We start from the raw sequence: 24,076 nt of genomic DNA, 5'->3' as shown, positions 1-24,076 counted from the left end.
TCAGAAGATAAAGAGGTTAAAGGATTCAAGCCTGAGGGTCTTATTGAATTGATCACTAGCCATCTGAGGGTTTGTGTTTCAATTAGGGTTTCTTGGTTCCTCAAGGAGGTTGAGTATTATCTTGGTTGAAATGGTACACCATCATCATCATGGTTCATTATTTCTGATCAGATTCCTTGGGATTAGGGTTTTGACCTCTAGTCAACCCTAATCAGTTGAATTATGCCAATCAGGGTTCTGCAAGGAGATGGGGTCTTTATTGAGATGGAGATCATCATATGGTTTTGTTGAGCTTGTATAAGCTAGGGTTTCATTTTGGAGCCATTTCATCAAGAGGTTGAGGCTCAAAATCATCAGTGCATGGCCAGGTCATCTATCAACTGCAAAAGTCAACCACAAGTCAACTGTTGGATTTGGAGGTGGGAAGTGATTAGAAATACTTCATTCATGTTCAAACAAGTCTCATTTGACATTTCAAACATCAAAATTGAAGAAAATAAAGTCAGGACAAAACTTTCCAAAAATAGAAAGTGACTTGTAATTCAAATTTGCCAAAAATGGAAAGGTTTTCAACTCAAGATTACATTATCAAGAAAGCTTCAAATGAAATTTTGTTGAACATGAAAGTTGTAGATCTTTCTCTCCCATTTCCAAAAAGTCCAAGATCACCAATTTATCATGCGTGGTTAAGGAGATATGATCAAAACTTGGCCAAGTGAACATGGAACTTCAAATGGGCATAACTTCTTCATCAAAACTCCAAATCAAGTGGCTCTTTTTGAATTGTTCTTGTCTTAACCTCTAGTTTCCAAATTTGGCATTACATGGCATGCATTGCATTCACATAAATATTTGGAAATTCACTTGATTTTTGGGGGGAAAAATGGAATTTAAATTTTGTACATCATTTGCACATGTGACCATCACCATTGGCTCCAAAACAGGTTTTTGAGTAAAATTAAGACCAAATTCGTACTGTTCATCCATGCATTTTCATGCATAGGGTGAAATTCCAAATTTGCAAAACACCTCCAAACTTAATCCATTTCATTAGCATTTGGTTTAGGCATAATTAATCATGATTAGCATTGCATATAAAGCCCTAATCTCTAACTGTTTTTCACAATTCCCAATTCTAGATCTAGAATCACAAAGTTCATGAAAATTTTCTCTCACTTTTTTCTTTGAAATTCTTCAAACACACTCCATTTTTCTTGATCAATTCATCATCTGGTAGCATTTGTGAGCAAGATTGAAGGAAGATTCAAAGGAAATCGTGGCAAGGTTGAAGCATACATCAAGGTTAAGCAACAATGGTGAAATCCAATTCTGGTTGATTCAAGAGCATTTGAGCCTCATATTCATCATCATTCATCTTAAGGAGTATATTGGAGAAGATCTAAAGCATCAAGAACCTTGGAAACGCGTGAATCAAGGGACTGCTCATCAAGAGGTAGGTTTTTCGACCACTTTAATTCTTCAATTCATTAGGCCTATCATGTAGATCTTTTAATGGTGATGAAAATGAGCTTTGAATGGAGTGATTTGGTGTTGAAACGAGTGAGATATGGTCATTTGAAGTTTTGATGATAAACTTTATTTCATTCGATCCATGCATTTGATGATGTTTTTGTGTAATTGATTCATGGATTTATGATGTACGTGAAAAATAATGCATGATGCTGTGCTTGATTTTGAGTTTTGGTGATGTTTTGAAAATCTGGAAATTTGGAAGATGATCTTCATCTTCAACCTTGCTGTCCAGTATTTGCTACGAATCTGCTAGGAAATTAGCTAGGAAGTTTCTGGATTAGCTACGAAATCCATGCCATGCAGCGCCTAGGGTTTGGGCGCCAAAACATCGTCGTTTTGGCTTGGGCGCCAAAACCAAATTCAAAAACGCGCCTGGTTCGATTCCAGGCGGTTCCACAATTTCAAAAGCCTTCACATATTTTTCTTTTCCCTCCATGTGTTCATGTACATGTTGCTTCATGATTTTTTTATTTTTTCTTCAACTTTAAAAAATCAAAACAAATTAAATAATCATCCAAAAATTGTGTGGTTTTTTGCATTATGTCACATTTTTTGTCTAGTTTTTTATGAATATTATTTTGCAAATTGTGCATGGCTGTATAATTTTTTGTGCTAGGGTTTGTGTATACATGTCCATTCTTGACATTGCCTTGCTTCTTCATTTGTGAAATGCTCAATTTTAATCCAATGCTCATGAAATTTTACATGTAGAAACTAGACATCTTGATGGACATTTTGGTGTTGAGTTTGCATTTTTATCAATTGCCATTGCTGATTTATGATTTTTCTAAGTTAGGTGTGACAATTTGTGTCACACCTTGTGATGTTCAACTTGATTAAATTGTTTGCCATGCCAAATGAATTCCAATTGATGTGATTTTTTGTATGATGCTTCTTGTGGATGTTGTGAATGCTCATGATATTTTGTGGAATTTTTGGATTGATTTCTGATTTGATTGAGATTTTTCTTTCTGGACTACCATGTGTGAGCTTTTGAATTGCCTTGATTTTCATTTGTTTGTGAAATGCTTGTTCTTTATCCTATGGATGTGAAACTTTGCACATTGTTTCTAGACATATTGAAGGTTGTTTTGGCTTTGATTTGAGGTTTTTAACTTGATTCATTTCTGTTTTAGGCTTGTGCTAAGTTGGTGTAACATTTGGTGTCATATGTGAGCTTGTTTTGATTGCCTTGCCTTATACAATTTGATTACCATGCCTATTGTGGTCCAATTGCCCTAATTTTTTGTGTGTTGATCATGTTGTATGTTCTGTTTACTCATGAATTTTCTTGAGATTATTTGAATCATTTTTGAATTAATGTGCATTTGTTCATTCTATTGTCACAATGTGCTTTCAACTTGCATACCTTGCCATGTTTGGTTTATGAAATGAATTTGGTGAATGATATTGATATGAGACCTTTTGGATGATGTTCTTGATTGATTGAGGTTGATTCATGTGAAATTTCATGTTCTGTTTTGGATTTTTTCTCCATCTTTGACCCTAGGCCTTGACCTAGTGGTTTGCCTCTCATGTTTGAGCTTTGATTTCAGGTTGAGCATTCAAGTTCCTAAGTTGTTGATGCTCTATCACTTGAGCCTTTGATGTTTAATTTTGACTACTAACCTTGTGTGTTTTGTAGGGTTGTTAACTCATTTGAGTTTGACTTGTTGGCTTATGCCTTTGCTCATTGGGTTTGACTATTTGATATTCATGATTGTCTGTTTGTATGTATAGTTGAACTGACTTGTGTGATGTTTCAACAGGTACATAAGTTGCTTAAGTTCAATTTGAACTTGTTTTTGCTTGGTTGCTTAACCACATAGGTATAACCCTCTGACATCATGTAGTCTGGAAGACCTGTCCTGTTACTTGGGCAGTCACCTGTCTGAAGCCCTCCTTAAGAGGCAATGCTTGTGAATGTTTATCTTTGTGCCAAGCAGGAAAAGTCCTTTGATAAGGCAATTGGCAGATAAAAGAGATGTGCAATCCATCTCCTGCTACTCAGTGTGTCATCCATTTTGCTCACACACCTTGTGTTGATGCATTGTGGATATTAACCCAAGATCCATGTTGTGTCAGTTATATGCGGAGAAGAGTTCCAACTTTCTGAACTCCCGCACTTTCATTTGTCTGAAGCTCTCCCAGGCCAGGGATAAGAGCTGTGAGGTCTTACCCTCACTTCCCATTTCATCAGCTTCACCCTAACTCTCAATGTTAGGGTTAAGAGCTAACATCACCCTGTTACAGTGGCTTGTTTGTCGAGGTTGACATGACCCCTTGACTAAAGCCTAACCCTGTGTGAGCCCACTTTGTTTGTATATAGTGTGTGCTAACTGTGTGTATGCTTGCTCTTGTGTTTGACTGTGCTGTTTAGGATAGCTTGCTGCCTGTGCAAGTTAGATAGAAACCTCAACCTAGGACCATTGCGGATTGCATGATAACTATTAGGCTCGAGTCAGGCTCCCTTCTAGTTTATCATTTCCCAGTCTCTGGTTAGGTTAGAAGTTCTTTCCTTGTTAAGGGGAACTACGTCGCCCTGATCCTCATACCAGATGAGGTACGTAGGCAGGAGATCGTACGAGATCTCTCCGGGCACCCTTTTCCTTTTTTATGTGAGTTTGCTTGACAATTAGCAGGCTCGAGTACCAGACTCCCTGTTAGCTTGTTTGTTCAGCTTTGTTGTTGCTTTTTGACGACTCAGCGTCATGTTAACTCCTTTTGTGTGTGTTTGGAGTCCGACATAAGTCCAGCGATTGGCAGTCGGTTTCCTGTGTGTGTTTTGTTTCGGCGTGCGTGAGCCGAACTACGGTAGCTCTGATTCTCATTCCAGATGAGATACGTAGGCATAGGATGCGATATCCTAGCGAGCCATTTCCCCTCTTCTTCCATCTGTGTTTTATTCTAGTGTGAGTGTGCATTCTTTTGAGGAGTGTTTAGCAACCTTTCTTTTATCTTTTTGAGCGTGGATCCCGTCGAGTACGACGGATGCGTAGGGGTGCTAATACCTTCCCTTCGCATAACCGACTCCCGATCCCATCTCTCTTTGGTCGCGAGACCATGTCTTTTCCAGGTTTACTTCGAGCGTTTCCTTTCCCTCTTTTGGGATAAATAACGCACGGTGGCGGCTCTGTTTGTTTTGTGTTTTCCCGCCGGTTGTTTTTCGCGGATGCGACACAAGGGTTTGGGATCGTCAAGCCTACGCTTGTTGGTTAAGATGTCTTTGAGAAATTTGGCGTAAGATGGAATTTGGGTGATGGCTTCGGTAAAAGGAATCTCTACATGAAGCTTCTCTATTGCTTTTATAAACTTTTGGTATTGGTTATTGACTTTGGTTTGTTTAAGTCTTTGCGGATATGGGATTGGTGGTTTGTACGGGGGTGGTGGTTTGCAAGTTTTATCCTTGGCTTCTCCTTCTTGGTCGGTTTGTTTTTCGGGTTCCATCGGTTCCTCTTCTTGGTTGGTAGGTATATTTTCTTTAGAAGCTTTGGACTCACTCATTGCTGGGTTATGAGGCCCTTCGTAAGCGGTCCCACTTCGTAATGAGATAGCGTTAGCTTGCCCTTGAGGGTTGAGTTGAGGTTGTCCAGGGAATTATCCTCCAGGTGTAGTTTGTGGGGCTTGGTTTTGTGCTACCTGTGAGATCTGGGTTTCAAGCATCTTGTTGTGAGTGATTATCTGATCAACCTTAGTTCCTAATTGCGTTATCAGTTCGTTTACGTGAATGTTCTGGTTTAGGAATTCTTTATTTTGCTGAGTTTGGCCTGATATAAAGCTCTCCATGATCTTCTCAAGGTTAGGCTTTTGGGGCACAACTTGCATATGTTGATTTGGTTTTTGGGCTTGATAACCATGTGGTCTCTGAGGTGCATAATTTTGGATAGGGTTCTGGTTTTTATAGGAAAAATTCGGGTGATTCTTCCGTCCAGGGTTGTAGGTGTTTGAAAATGGGTTACCTTGGGCATAATTCACTTGGTCGGTGTTCAGGTCGTTCAAAAGGTTACACTCCGCCGATTCGTGTCCTTTAGATCCACAGAGTTCACACTCTATGTGGACTACCGTTGCGGTGTTAGTGTTTGTATACATATGTACGACCTTAAGGGCTAAAGCGTCCATTTTCGCCTGTATCATGTCCACAGAGCTTATCTCATGTATTCCACCTTGGGTCTCCTTTTTCTCTATTGATGCTCGTTCAGTTCCCCATTGGTAATGGTTTTGGGCCATATCCTTAATTAGGTCACAAGCTTCAGGGTAAGGTTTGCTCATCAGCGCGCCACCAGCGGCAGCGTCGATGCTCATCTTTATGTTATAATGGAGTCAATTGTATAAGGTATGAATGATCAACCATTATTCTAGGCCATGGTGCAGACAGACTCTTAATAGCTCTTTATATCTCTCCCAAGCTTCAAAAAGTGATTCTCCTTAGTTTTGAGTAAATCTAGTTATTTGGTTTCGAAGAACAACAATCTTACTGAGGGGAAAATATCTAGCAAGGAATACTCTTCTAAGGTCTTCCCAGGTAGTTATTGAGTTAGCTGGAAGTGATTCCAACCATGAACGTGCTCTATCCCTGAGGGAGAAAGGAAATAATCTTAAACGAATCGCATCAGGTGAAGCACCGTTGGATTTAAAGGTGTCGGCCAGTTGGATAAAGACTTTTAAATGTTGATTTGGGTTCTCGATAGCGAGACCCGCGAATTGGTTCTGTTGCACTAATTGCAGTAAAGATGGTTTTAGTTCGAAATTGTTGGCAAGAATGAGGGGGTTTACTATACTAGAACTAGGTTCCTCGTCATAGGGTTGGGAAATTCCTTAAGAGGTCTCCGGTCGCGATTCTCCGCCATAGCTTTCTTAATTCGGATGAGTAAGAGGCGTGTACGTGTGTAACGTTCGGGTTCCGCTAAAGGATCTACTAAATTTCCGGTACTACGAGTTCTTCGCATTTACCGGCTGATAATGCCTTAGTCTAGACGGTGTAACAACAGGGTACGAAATTTGACGAAGTTGGTCCCCGACAACGGCGCCAAAAACTTGATCGTTGTGTTCGCAAGTGCACGAATCGCGTCAGAGTAATATAAAAGAATATCGATCCCACAAAGACCAAATCGTCAATCTATCGGTTACTATCATTACGATGTTTATCTAAGGCGGTATAAAAGAGATATTGATGTTGCCAAATAACAGTAAATAAAGAAAATAAATACAGTGCATGTAAAGACAGGTTTGAATGTATTTCACGTCAGTTAAACGATGTTTCGATTGTCTAAATAGAACTACTTATGGGGAAATATTTTCTACTCTTGAAAAGAGTCCATTTACCAGGAATTGTCGCTTTTGCGTATTCAGAACCTAGTTTACCCTTAATTTAAGGCCTTTTATTGTCACTTATAAAAGGTGCGCAGAACGCTAAAGTAGTAAACTTAGTTTTAAGAAATAAGACTCGTAAACTTAGTTGAAAAGTGATTTTGATTTGGAAAGTTTACCCAAGGAGTTTCCTGATTTTAAATCTATCAACACGTCTGAAAACAGTTTCAAAAATCGTTTTTCCTTAAAGTGATAAAAATTCCTAGTTAACTAAGCCAGGGTGCTTTCGCACTCCTTGAATAGTTAAAACTAACCAAGTTTGTTTCAGAAAACTCGAGTTAAAAATCAAAACAGCCTTTAAAGCATTTCTACAGATTCAATATGTGAAACATCTCTTTAACCGTGATCCTTACATTCTAACCTTTGAAAGATTTAGCCAGACATGGTAATATAAACAAACACAACGATATTGATCATGATGAAAAGTTGTTTTAGAATGTAAGGCGTAGAGAACAAGTAAAGCGTGTAAAATAATTAAAACGAGCAATAAAGATAATGGTGAGAAATTTAATTAAAGTAAAGACAATGACATGAATTAAATAAAGTAAAGCGTGGCAGGAAATTGAATAAAGTAAAGCATAACAGGAAATTAAATAAAGTAAAGCATGACAAGAAATTAAATAAAGTAAAACACGACAAGTAAAATAAATAAAAGCGATTAAATTAGAACCTGCTCCATACAAAGGCTTTAAATCTGGTACAAGGAAAATAAACCTTCGACTCTGAAGATAAAGACGACAGCAAAATCGAAGTGCTCCAACTCAATCTCACTAAGGTGCGATAACCCCTCGATGTGACGGATTACCGCTTTACAGATGATAATATAGTCTTAGTGTTGTAAACTAAGTTGGATGATTTAGAAATAAACTAGACCGACCTATTTATAGAGGAATTCAGAAGCTTGCAAAGACCATGGTGCCCTTCAACTTCTCCTTAGTGGGAACGTGAAATACAAAGGTGGCGCCCGCCACCCCTTCATGGCACCTGCCATGTGTGGAAATGGGTAAGTTCATGGGATCGTGGCGGTTACCTCCTGGTTGAGGGATGATGAGTCATGGCTTCTCCTATAGCGACCGCCATGCATAACGCCATGTGTACAATATTTGCCGAAAAACTCTAATTTTTGGTCTTTTTGCTTCGTTTCTTCTAAAAGAGAGCATAACACAAGCAAAATGATAATAAAGACCTAATAAACATGTGAAATCCGAGTCAAAAACACGGTGTGATTCAGCGTGATCAGACATATTTTTGGTATTTTGGTTAGTAAAGGATAAAATACAAAGTATGATACAATCAAATGTGCTTGGTGATCTCTCCCAATACAAACCCAATGAATGAAGGGTGAAGAGGATGCCAAGAAGTGATCTAAATGCCAATGTATATGATGAGATAACATGAGGGATCTTATTGTAAAAATTGGGGTCTTACAAAAAGCTTTGACGATCCCGCCACTATATCTCATCGGAGCTCCTTGATACGACAATTTGGAAAGAGTTGACTTTGGGAGTACATTCAGAGAAGAACCGGTATCAACCAATACATTTGACAACGCATCCTCCTTGAAATTCCTTGATATATGCAACGCTAAGTTGTGATTTCTGCCTTCCTCGAGAAGTTCTTCGTCACAAAAGCTCAAATTGTTGCAGGAAGTGATGTTAGCCACAATATGATCGAACTGGTCTACTGTTACGTCATGCTCGACCTAAGCTTGCTCCAATACCTTTTACAATGCTTCTCTGTGCGCTTCAGAGTTCATGAGTAGAGACAACACTGAAATCTTGGAAGGAGTTTGGAGCAGCTGCTCCACCATATTAAACTCGCTCTTCTTGATTAAACAGAGTACCTAATCATCATCATTAGGCTTCAAATTACTGGATTTACCAGACTGACATCTTGGAGCACTAACTAGATTCACCACAGGCACATCAACCTTCTTACTGACAGATACATCTTCTACATTCTTCAGGAACACCGACCCAAAAACACGACCACTACAAGTTACCTTCGTCACATCAACAATGCTCACAATAGAGCTGGTCGTAGGCAACGAAACCTCTTGACCATTCTCTAACATAGTAGCATTATACTGATACGGAACAACTCTATTGGATGCATATGGGACTGGACCCGCTAACCGTATTACCAACGGTGATATCGATCTATTGCTGACACTGTTACTGCTGCTACTATCAAACTGGATTACCACCCTCTCTGGTGTCTTGAACATTGGCACTATTACGTTGACATCGTCTATATCCCTAGACTGTTGAATCTAGATTACTTTCTCATCCATCAACCTTTGGATATCTCTCTTGACAACTGAACACCCACAGGGGCTCATACCGCAAATTGCACAACTGGTGTGATCATGCTCACAATCACTAATAGTACACAGGGTTTTATGCATCTCAACCAACGATCGACGAATTCGTCGTACATCAAACACCCAGAAACTCCCTAGACAACCATCTACCATGTTAACAACGGAATTACCATGAGCAGGCAATAGGTTAGCTTTCACATTAGGCGCACGGTCCTCAAAGGACACTATCCCACTCTTTATCAACTTTTGGACTTCATACTTTAATGGGTAGTAATTCTCGATATCATGGTCAGGAGCCCATTGGTGAAAGGCACAGTGAAGCTCTGGCTTATACCACTATGGAAGTGGCTCTGGAATTTGTGGCGGATTTCTCGGTTGGAGAAGGTTCTTGAGAATCATATATGGGTACAATTCAACATAGGTCATATGAATAGGGTCGAGAGAGACCTTCTTGCTCTCAAAGTTTTGTTGTTGTTGTTGTTGATTATTGTTGTTGTTGTTTTAGTTGTTTGCTCTTTGATGTGTCTGTTGTTGACGTTGTTGTTGAACTGACATAGATTGATTGTTAGAAAATACTGGAATAACAGATGATACTTGATGATGGAGTTGACGGGGTTGCAGACTTCTTCTGACGTGAGGCCTCCTCTGCCTCCCAACTAATACTGCATTGGTTTTAGCTTCCTTCTTCTTAGCGAAACTGTTACCATACCTCTTGCTTGATGATGCTTCTTCTTTAGACAATCGTCCCTCGCAGACAACTTCTTCTGATCTCATCCCCATATTTACAATTTCGGTAAAGTCATTGGGGGCACTAGCAATCATTCGCTCATAGTGAAATGAGCTCAGGGTTTTGAGAAAGATCTTCGTCATCTCCTTTTCTTCCAAAGGAGAGGTAATCTGAGTAGCTAGCTCCCTCCATCCCTAGGCATACTATTTGAATGTCTCCTTGTACTTTTGAGACATAGACCTCAAATGGTCTCTATCTGGCGCCATATCCATATTATACTTATACTACTTCACAAAAGCCTCACCCAAATCGTTGAACATGCAGTCGCTCGCACTATCCAAACCCGTGTACCACCTCAGAGCGACACCAGTCAGACTATCCTGGAAATAATGAATCGGTAACTGATCATTTTTAGTTTGCGTCGACATCTTCCTGGCATACATGACGAGATGGCTAAGCGGGTAAGTATTCCCCTTATACCTTTCAAAGCCATGGACTTTGAACTTCATCAGGATCTTAACATTGGGAACCAAGCAAAGTTCCGCAACACTCTTACCAAAAAAATCCTTTCCCCTCAAGGTCTTCAACTCCTTTCGCAGCTTAAAGAATTGGTCTTTCATTTCGTCCATCTTCTCATAAACATCCGGACCCTCAGACAGCTCGGAATGGTAGATGGTGTCTTCAACACAAGGCAGCGTGTGAATAATCGGAGGCGGAACAAACATGACCGGGCTAGATGCCGGCATGGAAGCAAAAGTAGGCGCAAAACCTTCAGGCACAAATTTGGGCGGCATTCCCCACGGGAATCCAACAGGCATTGCAGGAGTGAACTGAGTGGCAGGCACGGTTGAAGTAGCAACCTCTGATATGACAGTCCTTTGAGGAAGAGGAGTTGCAGGTGTTGGAGAAGATTGACTTTGAGCATCTAGAACTGACTCCATCATGGCAGTCAAGCGGGCGATCTCGTCCTTCAATTCTAGGTTCTCTTGCTCTAAGTGCTCCATGATTCTCAGATGATTGGCGCATGTATTGTATCAATGAGTCAGCTTGACTAAAGCACAAAAGAATAACCAATGAGACATCTGGCAGAAGAAAAAACCTGCTATGCAAATGATGCATGAAATGCAATGCTTTGTTTGTTTTTATTTTCAAGGAACATACTATTTTATTTGCAAATATAATAATAACAATTTGAGTGTCCATAAAAATCTCTTTTATTTATAAAATTGGAAGGATTACACTGTGTACAATTTCAGAAACCAAAAATACAAAAAATATAAGAGAAAAGGAAACTAGTCATCATAAGGATCCCCTAACAATGGTATCAGACGATCTGGCTGCAGGCGCATACTTCCTTCGGATGCGTCGAAGCTCAGACTCAAAAGAAGTCTTCATCTGAACCTTCTCGAGGACAAGTTGGTCAACAATCTTCTTCCAAGCGAAGGAAGGCTGAGGCATATCTGAGGAAGATAAAACCTCTGGCTCTCTCTGTCTCTTCATTACTCGGTCTTTAAGAAGCTCAATAAGTGTATCTTTGTCCTTAGACTCAAGCTGCAACTCCTCATGCTTTCTGCTCAAAGCATGGAATCGCTCTTCCCACATATCCTTCTCTTGCTTCATCTTGGCGAGTGTGTCTTCTAACTCCTCTATATCCTGGTTAGGGATAGTTAATGGCTCAACCACAACCATAGACATAGGTCTCTCACAAGCATAAGGCATCTTCAACTCCAAAGCTCTCTTCTTCACCCAAAGAGTGTAAGCTTTCAAAGCTACACAGTTGCACAGACCAAGCTCGGATCTTCCTTTCCTATGCACATTATGCCAGGCGTGAATCATCTTCTACTTCAAAAGTTGGGGATCTTTACCCTCTTGACAGAAAATACCTTCTAACTGAGTGTTATTAGGTTTGTCTCTCAAGGGGAACCCAAGTTGACAACGAGCCAAAGCAGGGTTGTAGTTAATTCCTTCTTGTGTATCAATAAGGGGCACATTAGAGAATTCACCACAACAATCAATAATATCCATGCTACTCAATGCCGAATCATGCCAAACTATATCATCATTAGTGAGAGACATAAGTCTCTGAGACCACCTTAGACATTGTTTGTTCTCCACAAAAATAGGCGTTTGAGGCAAGTGCAAAATAAACCACTTGTACAGAAGAGGAACACATCATACAATCGTTCCACCACCTTTAGAATTCCTTAGATGCAAAGAGAAATACATATCACCTAATAGAGTAGGCACATGATTTCCAATCAAGAAGATTCTAATGGCGTTAAGATCAATGAAACCATCAATTTTAGGGAACAAAGCCAACCCATAGATGAGAAACACAAAGATAGCTTCAAAATAATCCACACTACCGGCTTGAGCAAATGCAGTAGCTTCCTTGATGAGGAACTCAGAAGTCAACCCAAACATTCCTCCTTTGTTCACCCAATGAGCCTCAATCTCAGACTTCTTCAGATGAAGAGCTTCAGCTATAATATGAGATATGGGAATCTCTTCCAATCCACTAAAAGGCACTTTGTCAGAAACAGGTATTCCCTAGAGATGGGCATACTCCTCCAACGTAGGCACAAGCTGATAATCGGGAAAAGTGAAGCAACGGTAGAGAGGGTCATAAAACTGAACCAACACACTCAAGAGTCCTTCAACCACATCAGCAGATAACACAAATAAAAGTTTCTCATGACGTTGTTTGAAGTCCAAGGGATCTAATACAAAGGATGATAGCTTCCTTAGCTCTGTCAAGTCGGGGCATCTGAAACTGTACTTCTTAGTGTTCCTTCGTCCATTATCCATGGTTTGAAAATATTTGCAAATAAAACCTCAGTTCCTTGAAGTTATTTTTTCATGTGATGAATGTCATGATGCGCATGAATGCATGAATGCAACAATCACAAATAAGGATTCACGCACAAGGCAAACAAACAAAGGTCAAGGGATGAATCAAGTCATTGTCAAGACCAATCATCCATTTTGGTGGATTATGATTTTCACCTTATCAACACCCAAGTTCCATTGATATTGACGAGACTTGATTGGATCAACCAAGAATCAAGGGTTTGTTGTGAGTCACGAGCATGAGGTCAGGTTAAGAACCATCCCAAAGGAGTGTACTAAGGATAAAACTTGTAGATCATGTTCTAAAAAGTTCCCAGAGTCTTAATTTCATCTATCGGATATTACAGGTTAGGATGAGTGACTCATCAACCCATAATATTCTCAAAAGAAACTCGTCTGAGTGTAGTATCGTGTAATAACTGTTATCAAGTCTACACCTGAACAGTCTCCGCACTACGTTCTAAATAGGCCAAGATGGGTTAAATGTTCTGTGGTCCTCAGCTTCTCGGACCCCAAATCAGAGAAAGTAATGCCTAACCACAAATAACTTGTGTGACATCAATGACTCCAAAAGGATCTCCACTGAGTAGATGGGTCTCAAGCCAACTTGTTAAGGACTACTTCTCACAAGTCGAACATGACTATACCATCCTCCTATCTTAATTGCACTCAAGTTCGGGTTAGAACTTATCTCACCACTCAGAGATCACCGAACACAACAAGCAGATTATATCATACAAACAAATATACATACATCAAATATACAATTATATACACACAAAAAAGTAGGCTAAACCCACTGGAGACTACTCCCCAGCAGAGTCGCCACTTAATTTCTGTAGCGGTAAATTCATGACGATTAAGTTATGGATAAACTTAACGTCAATAAAACCAGAGTCGTCACCGCTCTTTTATTGTTTTCAAGGGAAAAGGGAAAAGTACGAACAAAACCCAAAGATAAGAAGTTTTCAAATCAAAACTATTAAAATGCCAGAGATTACAGGTAAGGGGGTTGGTTACACAGAGGGAAGGTGTTAGCACCAAAAGTGGTCTAGGTACTCCTAGGGAACCCTTTTTTATGTGTACATGTGTTTTGGTATAAAAGATGTTTGCAATAAATAGAGTGTGAGGATGAGAAAAGAATCCATTAATTATATTTTTGTGTTTGACAAGACCTTCGGACTTGTGCCTACGTACCAACATAAAATGAGGGATTAAAACCTCGTAGTTCATGGTAACAATTTCAAAGTGAATGAGTTGTTTTTAACAAAAGTTTAAGTTTAGCAAAGACACAAAAGGCCTAAAAAGGTTTGAATGAGTGTTAGTTCTTTTTGTCTTTTGAAATTTTAAGTCAAATATAGTTAAGTTCATTTACAAATTGGATTAAGAAAAGAGTTTGAAAATATAATGGCATAAGGCCAAAGATTCTAATTTACAATTAAGTCATAGTTTAGAAAACACAAGCAAAGAAGGTTTTAAAAGGAGAGAGAGATTCGAAATTAAAGAAGTGGGAGGAGATGGAGAGACTAATTGTAACACCCCAATTAAACTAAGCTAATTATTTGATTTAAATTAATATTTTATTTATTAATTTAATTGAATAATTGGATGTTTGGATTATTTTTATTTTATTATTATTTTGGAATAATAATTATTGGGATAATTATTTATTGGAATAATATATAAGTTGGAATTTAGAAAAATCCCATTTTTGGTAAAAAGGTGAATTTCACGTGAAAAGGGAAAAGAAACAGAAAGGGCAAAAAGCCAGAGAACGAAGGTTAAAGGAAGGAGAAGCTTAGAGCTCGGAAGCTGCCGGATTAACTCAGGTAAGGGGGGTTTATCATCGGTTAAAGGGTATTATATGATGATATGTACTGGGTAGTAATAGACCATTGTTTTACCCCTGATTGGATGATATATGTTGAATTTGTGAACTTTTGAGATGAACGAAAAATTGAATGATAATCGATGAAATTCGTAGGAATTAGATGTAGTAAGGTTAGCGATTTGAGAAGTTGAATGTATCTGAGTTGTAATTGATAAAACGAACGAAAGTGTATGAAAAATTGGATTGTGGAAGTGTAGATCTGAGAATTCGTAGCAGAGAAACCATGACAGACCTGGAATTGTGGTCTCTGGTCATACGCGTATGGCACTAGGCAATACGCGTATGAGATGGGCTGGTACGCGTATGGCACTAGGCAATACGCGTATGGAATGGCTTGGGAGGGGGAGTTTTGGCGCTGGTACGCGCCATACGCGTGTGATACGCGTATCCCTGGATGTGGTACGCGTATGGTGTATGTCATACGCGTATGAGTGAAAGAGATGAGGTTTTGAACGTGTTTTGGTCTCTGGTGGTACGCGTATGGGAATGTGATACGCGTAGCATACGCGTATGGGCATGGGCGTTACGCGTATGGACTTTGGTCAGGTGTGGGCAATACGCGTATGGCATGGGCAATACGCGTATGGGCAGAATGGAGATTTTTCTGTGTTGTTGTTGTGCAGTTTTTGACTGTTTAGACTGAGTGATGTGACTTAGCTGATGTATGATGTAGCAGGGATCATTTCCCGTTGTTTTGAGTAGTATAGGTATTAGTAGAGGGTGCTAATACTGTGTTTTGATTTTGTGGCATGACATGATATGCTGTTGTGATACAATGTGTTAATGATGTGTGATGCTATACATGATGCTGTGAATGTATCAGTTATGTAGGCATTGTGAATAGACTGTTTTATTGCTTAGAGTGTGGACATGTGTCTATTCTTGAATTGTTGTTGATGTTGCATTTGCTAGGTGATTAGCTTGCACATTGTGGCCCATTTGGGGTGGTAGCTAATTCCCATGGTGAGGAATTAGTGAGTTAGTCATTATTGGACTGTTGTTGATTGTTTGCATGCTAGGTGATTAGCGTGCATCTCATGGCCCATTTGGGGTGGTAGCTAATTCCCATGGTGAGGAATTAGTGAGTGAGTCACTATGTCTCAAATGAGTGGGACTAGTGAGCTTGGTAGCCGTGCCTGGGTTTGGACGGTGAGGTTGAACTATATGTTCACAAATAGTCGGTACCGCATGCATGGAGTCTCATTGCATAATATATGTATGGCGTGTAATATGAATGGATGTATTCCAATATTACACGTGTGTTTGTGTTGGTATTGTTGTGTGGTCATTGAGTATGGTTTGAGATTATACGTATGCTATATGTTATTGTTAAGTATGATGTTTGAGTGGATACTGTTGTTATTGAGTACGTGGTCTGGTTAGGGTGATTTGATGCGTTATTTACTTAACATTACATAATGTTGTATAAGGCTCGTTATATTGATTGAGGAACTCACCCTTACAACTCTTTTTCAGGTAACAAGCAGTGAGTTGAGTAGAAGCTAATGCTTGGAGTCTAGAGTAGTTTCTTATGGGTCATGCTCTGATAGATGTAACATCGGGAGGGGATGTTTTAACTAATTTGATATGGATTGTTGAATGATTTACATGTATTGTGTTACATGTTTTACGTTGATGTTGAAATTGTTCCGCTGCGATTTATGCAAAGAATTTTATTTTGATTAAATAAATGAGCATGACAGGATTTTGTTGATGAATGTAGTGAATTGATTGTGTGACACCCTTCGGGGCATAATTACTCTGATGAATATATGGTTATTTTAATTAAATAATTTGGGGTATTTAGAAGGGTGTTACACTAATCCTAAGCAAAAAAAAAATTAAGAGTTGAAAAGATCTGACCAATGAGATGTAATCCAATAGACAAGAATGTCATATAGAAACCAAATTTCCCTTGGACTTTAGAATCAAGCAATATCAATACACACAATAGCAAGGTGAAGAACAAGACATCAAATAAAGATAGCCACATCCAAGCTTAGCAAGTCCATGATCTTCTTCATAAACTCCCATGTATCAGATGACATACCCCTTGAATGACTTAGAGATAGACATTAAACACAGGTTCAAAATAACAACTTCATCAAGACCAACCTATTTAAAATTTTGTAAACAACACCAGATGACCCAAAAGGATCTTGATGATTTGAATAGAGGTGAATAACTAGACAATAATCATTGTATATTATTGCTAACGGTAAGGGGTGTCTCTCTAGATACTTAGACGATCAAGTCAATATAACGTAATTGTAATGTTTAAAGTTTTAAGAATAACATATAATTGAGTCTACAATCTTTTTTAGGGACATCTGTCTCAAATACAATTTGTCTAATGACTTTAAAGAACACATCTATAAAACTCTAATGTGGATTGGAGTTTGCTCATTAAAAAAGAGATACCTCTCCTTTATTTGAATATTCCGTTATCTTCAAACCAAATGTACCAAGTTCAATGTAACCATAACTAGAAGGAACAAAAATGAAGGTAGTTATGCCATTCATGTCATTTGAAAGGAATATAAATAAAAAGAGCATCCATTAAAATATGTGCTAGAATGATAAAATTCATCTCATCTTATGGAATTGAATCTTTCATGCAACTTTTTAGTGTCACTCTCAAATTGTCAGGTCAAACCCAAATACAGTAGCCTGGCAGAATTTGAGCCCATTTGGTTGATAATGATATATGTAACCTGTTGTGTATTGAGAACCTTTTTTTTAGCAAAAAATAAGAAGAAAAAGAAGGTGGCAAAGTTTAGTTGCTTTACCAAAATTAAACAAAGGGAATAAGCCACATGTTCTACTCTAAAGAAGATACCCTTAATTAATCAATAAAATTCACGAGGCATAAAGATAAGAATGAAAGTTGGGATGACAACATTCTTCCTATTTTATAAAAAAGTTTATGATTTTTTGTGGATAGATCGATATTCGAAATATTTTCTTGAAACATATTGACTATGTTTAACAAAGTGCAATTGTAAAAAGAAAGCTAACAAAGTGTTTTATTTTTGATAAATTTTTTGATATTCAAGAATTTAAACTGAGTATCGATTCTTTTAGTGTAAATTATTTTTAAAATATAATTTCTTTTAAAATAAAATAAAAATATAATGTTATGTGGCATTAACTTGTAATATTTTATTGATTGAAGGTCTTGATATTCAACTAAATTCAAAGGTCCTAAAATATTCTCCATTATCTTATGTTAAAAAGAACAGGAAGTATTTTACCTTTTTATGCTTATTTCACTTGTTCTCAAGTTTGCTAGTGAAAACATATTCTTAGACTTTCTTTGTTAGTTATACTGCACTTTTTTAGACATTACCTTTTTAATGATTATTTAGCCGTACTCTCGAATAAATTTATATATATATATATATATATATATATATATATATATATATATATATATAGATAGAGAGAGAGAGAGAGAGAGAGAGAGAGAGAGAGAGAGAGAGAGAGAGAGAGAGAGAGAGAGAGAGAGAGAGAGAGAGAGAGAGAGAGAGAGAGAGAGAGGAGAGAGAGAGAGAGAGAGAGAGAGAGAGAGAGAGAGAGAGAGAGAGAGAGAGAGAGAGAGAGAGAGAGAGCGAGAGAGAGAGAGAGAGAGAGAGAGAGAGAGAGAGAGAGAGAGAGAGAGAGAGAGAGAGAGAGAGAGAGAGAGAGAGAGAGAGAGAGAGAGAGAGAGAGAGAGAGAGAGAGAGAGAGAGAGAGAGAGAGAGAGAGAGAGAGAGAGTTTTGGTGTATGATCTTTCATTATAGAGTAATGAGTATATATACAATCATATTGAGTTTTGGTTGACTACCAAGATGATTTGCTAATCAATATACATCAATGCCTAATCAATATAGGAGATGCTAATAATTGATACAATAAATATTTTATGTTCTAATACTCTATATCTGATCAATTTTCCTCACCACATAATTTATGGATCTTCTCTCTACATGCTCAAACCACTTAAGTATATTTTCTATCATTTTCTCTATTATATGTGTTACCTCAACTCTCTCTCTCTCTCTCTCTCTAATATTTCCATTTATAATCCTATCCTTTATAGTCTTACCACACATCCAACGCAACACCTTCATCTCTTCTACACTTACTTTTATTCTCGTGTTGATTCTTAAGTGCCCAACATTTTGTCCTTCCATTTATAATCCTATCCTTTATAGTCTTACCACACATCCAACACAACACCTTCATCTCTGCTACACTTACTTTTATTCTCGTGTTGATTCTTAAATGCCTAACATTTTGTCCCGTACAACATCACATGTCTTACTGCAGTCTGATAAAATTTTCACGTCAATAAATCCCTGAAACCCCATGCATCTTAGCTACCCAGCTTGAATTCGATGGTTTACACCCCCTTCTATTTCTACATCATTTTTTATTACAAACCCAAGATATTTAAATTTTGCGACTTGAGGGATGATATGGTCTCTAACTTTCACATCTAAATTAGAAAGGCTTCTTATTTTATTGAACTTACATTTCAAATATTTTGTTTACTACTGCTTAGGCAAAAATCATGTGTTTCTAAAGCTTGTCTCCAAGTCTCCAACCTCTCATTTAAATATTTCTTCAACTCTTAAAGTAGGATTATATCATCTACAAAAAGCATGCATCTCGGTGTTAGCTGATAACATGTAAACCTCACCACCTATTTAGCCCGATTAGTATTTGTTTTAGGGTAAATGTGTGCACTTTTACAGTGTTATGCTGGTTTTCTGATATATATTTAAAGTACTTATCATTTAGAAGTCTTTGTTTGTTGAAAGACTCCGTAAATTACATGCATAATAAAATTTTAATGAGAATATTATTTAGTTCCAAAAATTCTACTTTTAAAGTTAAAGTTATCTACAAAAGTAGAAATACCGAAATAGCGGTTTAGGTTCGAAATAGCGAAAAATGGTATTTGACTAAGGAAAACTCATATTTTAAAATTTTAAAATAGTGAAAGTATTTTCAAAATTAAATAAGAAATCACTAATTTTCAAAGGGGATTTTAAACTTGTATGTATTACACGGAAACGGGTTTTTACGAGTTTAAAATCCGATAAGGGACACACGAAAGTAGACAGTACCTTTAACATAGTTTTTATGCTAAAATTATTTTTCTCGTTACAATAAAGTGTTGCAATTTATAAGAGTAACAATGGTATATGGAAATCATGTTTTGGCCTCTCGTTATTAAATTTGAATTAAACCTATACTTTCTAATTTTTCACAAACAAACAAATCGCGTAGTCTTAGATAAACACCGTAGTAATAGATAATTGTAATTGATGGTTGGTCTCTGTGGGACCGATAAGATATTTCATACTAAAACCGATAAATCCGTGCAATTGGGGCTTATCAAGTTTTTGGCGTCGTTGTCGGGGATTGATTTCGTCAATATCGTAACTCTGTTATTACACAGTATAGACTAAGGCAATTTTTGCTTTTATTTTACTTTTCCTACTTTCAGTTGTATGCAAAAAACCCGCAACTCCAGGGAACTAGCCCAACTGATAGGCGAAATCGAGCATTTCCTTCATATTAGACGCATATTAGATGCATATTACAGTAAATTCTATTAGAGATGGCTTAAAACAACAACCATTCCCTCAAGGTTTTCACCGTCCCCTCCGAGGACAAACCTCATTAAGGTATTGTTAATCTTATGACCCAGGCTAATGACTTCAAGTTAACACCCTCTTAGATGTAGATAGTGCAACAGAATCAATTTTCCGATAACCCAATGAAGGATCTGAACCTGCACCTCTTCGTCTTCGTGCAGTTCACTGATATACTAAAAATAAATGGTGTCGACCCCGAGCCATTAGATTACGTTCATTTCCGTTCTCCCTATGGGACATATCCAGAGCGTGGCTATAGTCCCTACCATCAAATTCCATAACGACATGGAATGAATTAAAGAAAGTGTTCCTTGCTAGGTACTTCTCGACGAGCAAAATGACACAGTTACGGAACTAAATTACCTACTTTAGACAGATGGATGGTGAACCACTATTTGAAGCGTGAGAGTGATACAAGGAGCTGATGAGAGCTTTCCCACATCACGGGTTAGAGAAGTGACTAATAACTCATACTTTTTACAACGATATTCATTATAACACAAGAATAACCATTGATGCCTCTACTGAAGGAGCTCTAATGAATAAGCCTTTCAATGATGGTTACACACTTATCGAAAACATGGATCAAAATTATTACTAGTGGAGAGTGAAAGCACTCGCATAGAAAAGTCGAAACCGAGAGAATGGATGTGCAAAGTCAATAACTTCGATTATATGAATTCAAAAGACGATGCTATTACCCAGAAAATTGACAACCTGAGCATCACTCTAGTAACTACCGTAGCTGCTGTGACTCCTAGTTGTGAGATTTGTGGAGTCCCCGTACTTATTATTGTTGAGTGTCAGCTGTTAGCTAAAGCCACCTCAGACCAGGTAAACTACATGCAAGGTAACCCATACTCTAGCACATCCCAATTTCTCCTACAAAAACAAAAATCCTACTTTCGCACCCAGTCCTACACATGTTACTCCACCAGGTTTCTAAGGTCAAAAAGGAGCCCATGCTGATGATGGAGAACTTTGTCATGTCCCAAAGTCAGGAAATAAGGAGTTCTTAAACCAGAACGTTCATACTAATGAGATGATAAAGCAGTTGGCTAATAAAGTTGATGGTATGACCACCCATAATAAGATGTTAGAGACACAACTCTCTCAAGTGGCCAAACAACAAGTAACTACTACTTCCCCAACCAGAATATTTCCAGGACAACCACAATCAAACCCAAAGGGGCATGCTAACACTATAATGTTACAAAGCAGAATAGAGTTAGAGGCCCTGTTGATAAGAAAGGTAAGGCAAATGATGTAGGAAACAACACAAAAAAGGAACCAATAACAGTTGAAAAAGAGAACGAACAAACATCGAAGGCTAAAGAGATGGCTGAAAAGGATAAAGAAAAACCATATGTATCCTCTCTTCCTTACAAGCCTCTGATCCCATACCCTCAAATACTCGCGAAAGAGAAAAAGGATGGGAAGTTTAGAAAATTTGTTAAGCTTTTAAAGACACTCCATATTAGTATCCCTTTTACAGAAGCAATAACTCTCTAATTTTTTTAAAGGAAATTCTGAAGAACAAAAGAAAGATCGATGGCGATGGTATTATAGTAATCGCTAAGTAGTGTATCACCATTATCCAAAACGAAATGCCACTGAAGCTAAAAGATCTAGAGAGTTTCTTGATTCCATGCATTATCGGTAAGTACGTCATTGATAAATTTTTGTCAAAGGCCCTTTTTAATCACTTATGATAAAGTTGGTTGTGGCATAAAGTTATCATGCATTTCTCTTTAATAAGTTTCAACTGACTGAGCCTCGCTTGAGTCCACTCGGCTTTATCCAGTTTGACATCAGTCAAAATCCTCAAGGAGGGAATCTCTACTTCGATAGGGAGCATTGCTTCCATATCATACACCAGAGAGAAAAGGATTTCCCCAGTCGAGGTTCGTACCTAAGTACGATAGCTGTGCAAAGAGAAGAGGTTTCCATATCATACACCATTTTCTGAATAATTTTCTTTATGCTCTTGTTGGCTACTTCCACATTACCATTCATCTTTGGACGATATGGCGATGAGTTGTGATGTTTGTAACACCCTTCTAAAATACCCCAATAATTAATTAAAACAACAAATTATGAATCAGAGTAGATATGCAATTTCAGGGTGTCACACTTGACACTTCACACCAATCACCAAATAACTTGTCATGCTCATTTATTAATCAAAATAAAACATTGCACAATTCGCAGTGGATAGAAATCTAACAACATTCGAACCATGTAACACCTTACATGTAAAATTGTTCAACAACCAACAATGAAAACAAAGTAAAACATCCCGTCCCGATGTTACATATACCAGAGTATGACTCACTAAGGAACTACACTAGACTCCAAGCACTAGCTTCTACTCAATCACTGCTCGTTACCTGAAACATAGTTGTAAGGGTGAGTTCCTCAATCGATATAATAAGCATTATAAAATATCATGTAATGTTAAGTAAATTAACACATTCATCACCCTAATCATATCACACATTCAGCAACGGCAACATCAACTCATAATCATACTCAACACAAACACAAACACAAAACACACGTATAATATTGGAATACATCCATTCATATTATACGCCATACATACATTATGAAATGAGACTCCATGCATGCGGTACCGACTATTCGTGAACACATAGTTCAACCTCACCGATCAAACCCAGATACGGCTACCAAGCTCACTAGTCCCACTCATTTGAGACCTAGTGACTCACTCACTAATTCCTCACCATGGGAATTAGCTACCACCATAAAGGCCATGCTATGCACGCTAAATCACCTAGCATGCAAACATCAACAACAATCCACAATGGACATATGCTCACACTCTAAGCCATAAACAACTCAGTAATTCCTCACCATGGGAATTAGCTACCACCATAAAGGTCATGTTATGCACGCTAAATCACCTAGCATGCAAACATCAACAACAATCCACCATGGACATATGCTCACACTCTAAGCCATAAACAGTCCATCCACAATTGCATACATAATAGATACATTCACAGCATTATGCATACCATCATACATCATCAGCATATTTATCACAGAATCATATCATGTCATGCCAAATAATAAATCACAGTATTAGCACACTCTACTAATACCTATACTGCTCAAAACAACGGGAAATGATCCCTACTATATCATACATCAGCTAAATTACATCACTCAGCTGAAACGACCAAAACTGCACAACAATAGCTCAGAAAAATCAAACTTCTGCCCATACACGTATGCCTCATGCCCATACGCATAATTCCATTCCCAAAACGTACACAATATTTAAATATCAATTTTTCACTTTTCAAACAGTGTTAACCGGTTAACGCCCTGGGTTAATCGATTAACGCAAAACAGAATGCGCTTCTTGGCAATTTATAACAGTGTTAACCGGTTAACGCCCTGGGTTAACCGGTTAACGCAAGACAGAAATTAATTTTTAATTATCATAACAGTGTTAACCGGTTAACACCCTGGGTTAACCGGTTAACGCAAGACAGAAAGCTGTTCCTGCGCTAACACGAAACAGAATGCAGATTTCCCCGCATTTTTCGCCGTTGGAGGACTTCCGGACCTCCGATTTCGATTCCGTAAAAAGCTACACGTCCAGAAAATTACGACTCATCCAAATATAGATTCATTCACGGTTTTAAAGTAATTTATTCATCACAATTTACAGCATTCATCATTCTGATTAGAGTCAATTCAATGG

General features: G+C 38.0%; 2 non-coding genes across 2 annotated transcripts; one reads left to right on the top strand and one right to left on the bottom strand.

Annotated features, from left to right (window-relative positions):
• The first annotated feature begins 5,890 nt into the window (after positions 1 to 5,890).
• On the top strand, positions 5,891 to 5,997 carry LOC127088909 (small nucleolar RNA R71). Its single transcript, XR_007790712.1, has one exon. It is a non-coding gene; the product is annotated as a small nucleolar RNA R71 (small nucleolar RNA).
• Positions 5,998 to 20,684: 14,687 nt separating this feature from the next.
• Positions 20,685 to 20,790, bottom strand: LOC127089156 (small nucleolar RNA R71). The gene has a single exon (XR_007790928.1). It is a non-coding gene; the product is annotated as a small nucleolar RNA R71 (small nucleolar RNA).
• Between the last annotated feature and the right edge of the window lie 3,286 nt (positions 20,791 to 24,076).

Source organism: Lathyrus oleraceus, chromosome 5 (genome assembly GCF_024323335.1).
Source record: "Lathyrus oleraceus cultivar Zhongwan6 chromosome 5, CAAS_Psat_ZW6_1.0, whole genome shotgun sequence".
Lineage (NCBI taxonomy): Eukaryota > Viridiplantae > Streptophyta > Magnoliopsida > Fabales > Fabaceae > Lathyrus > Lathyrus oleraceus.
The sequence above is the reverse complement of the archived record's forward strand: the minus strand, read 5'-3'. Positions and strand labels throughout refer to the sequence as shown.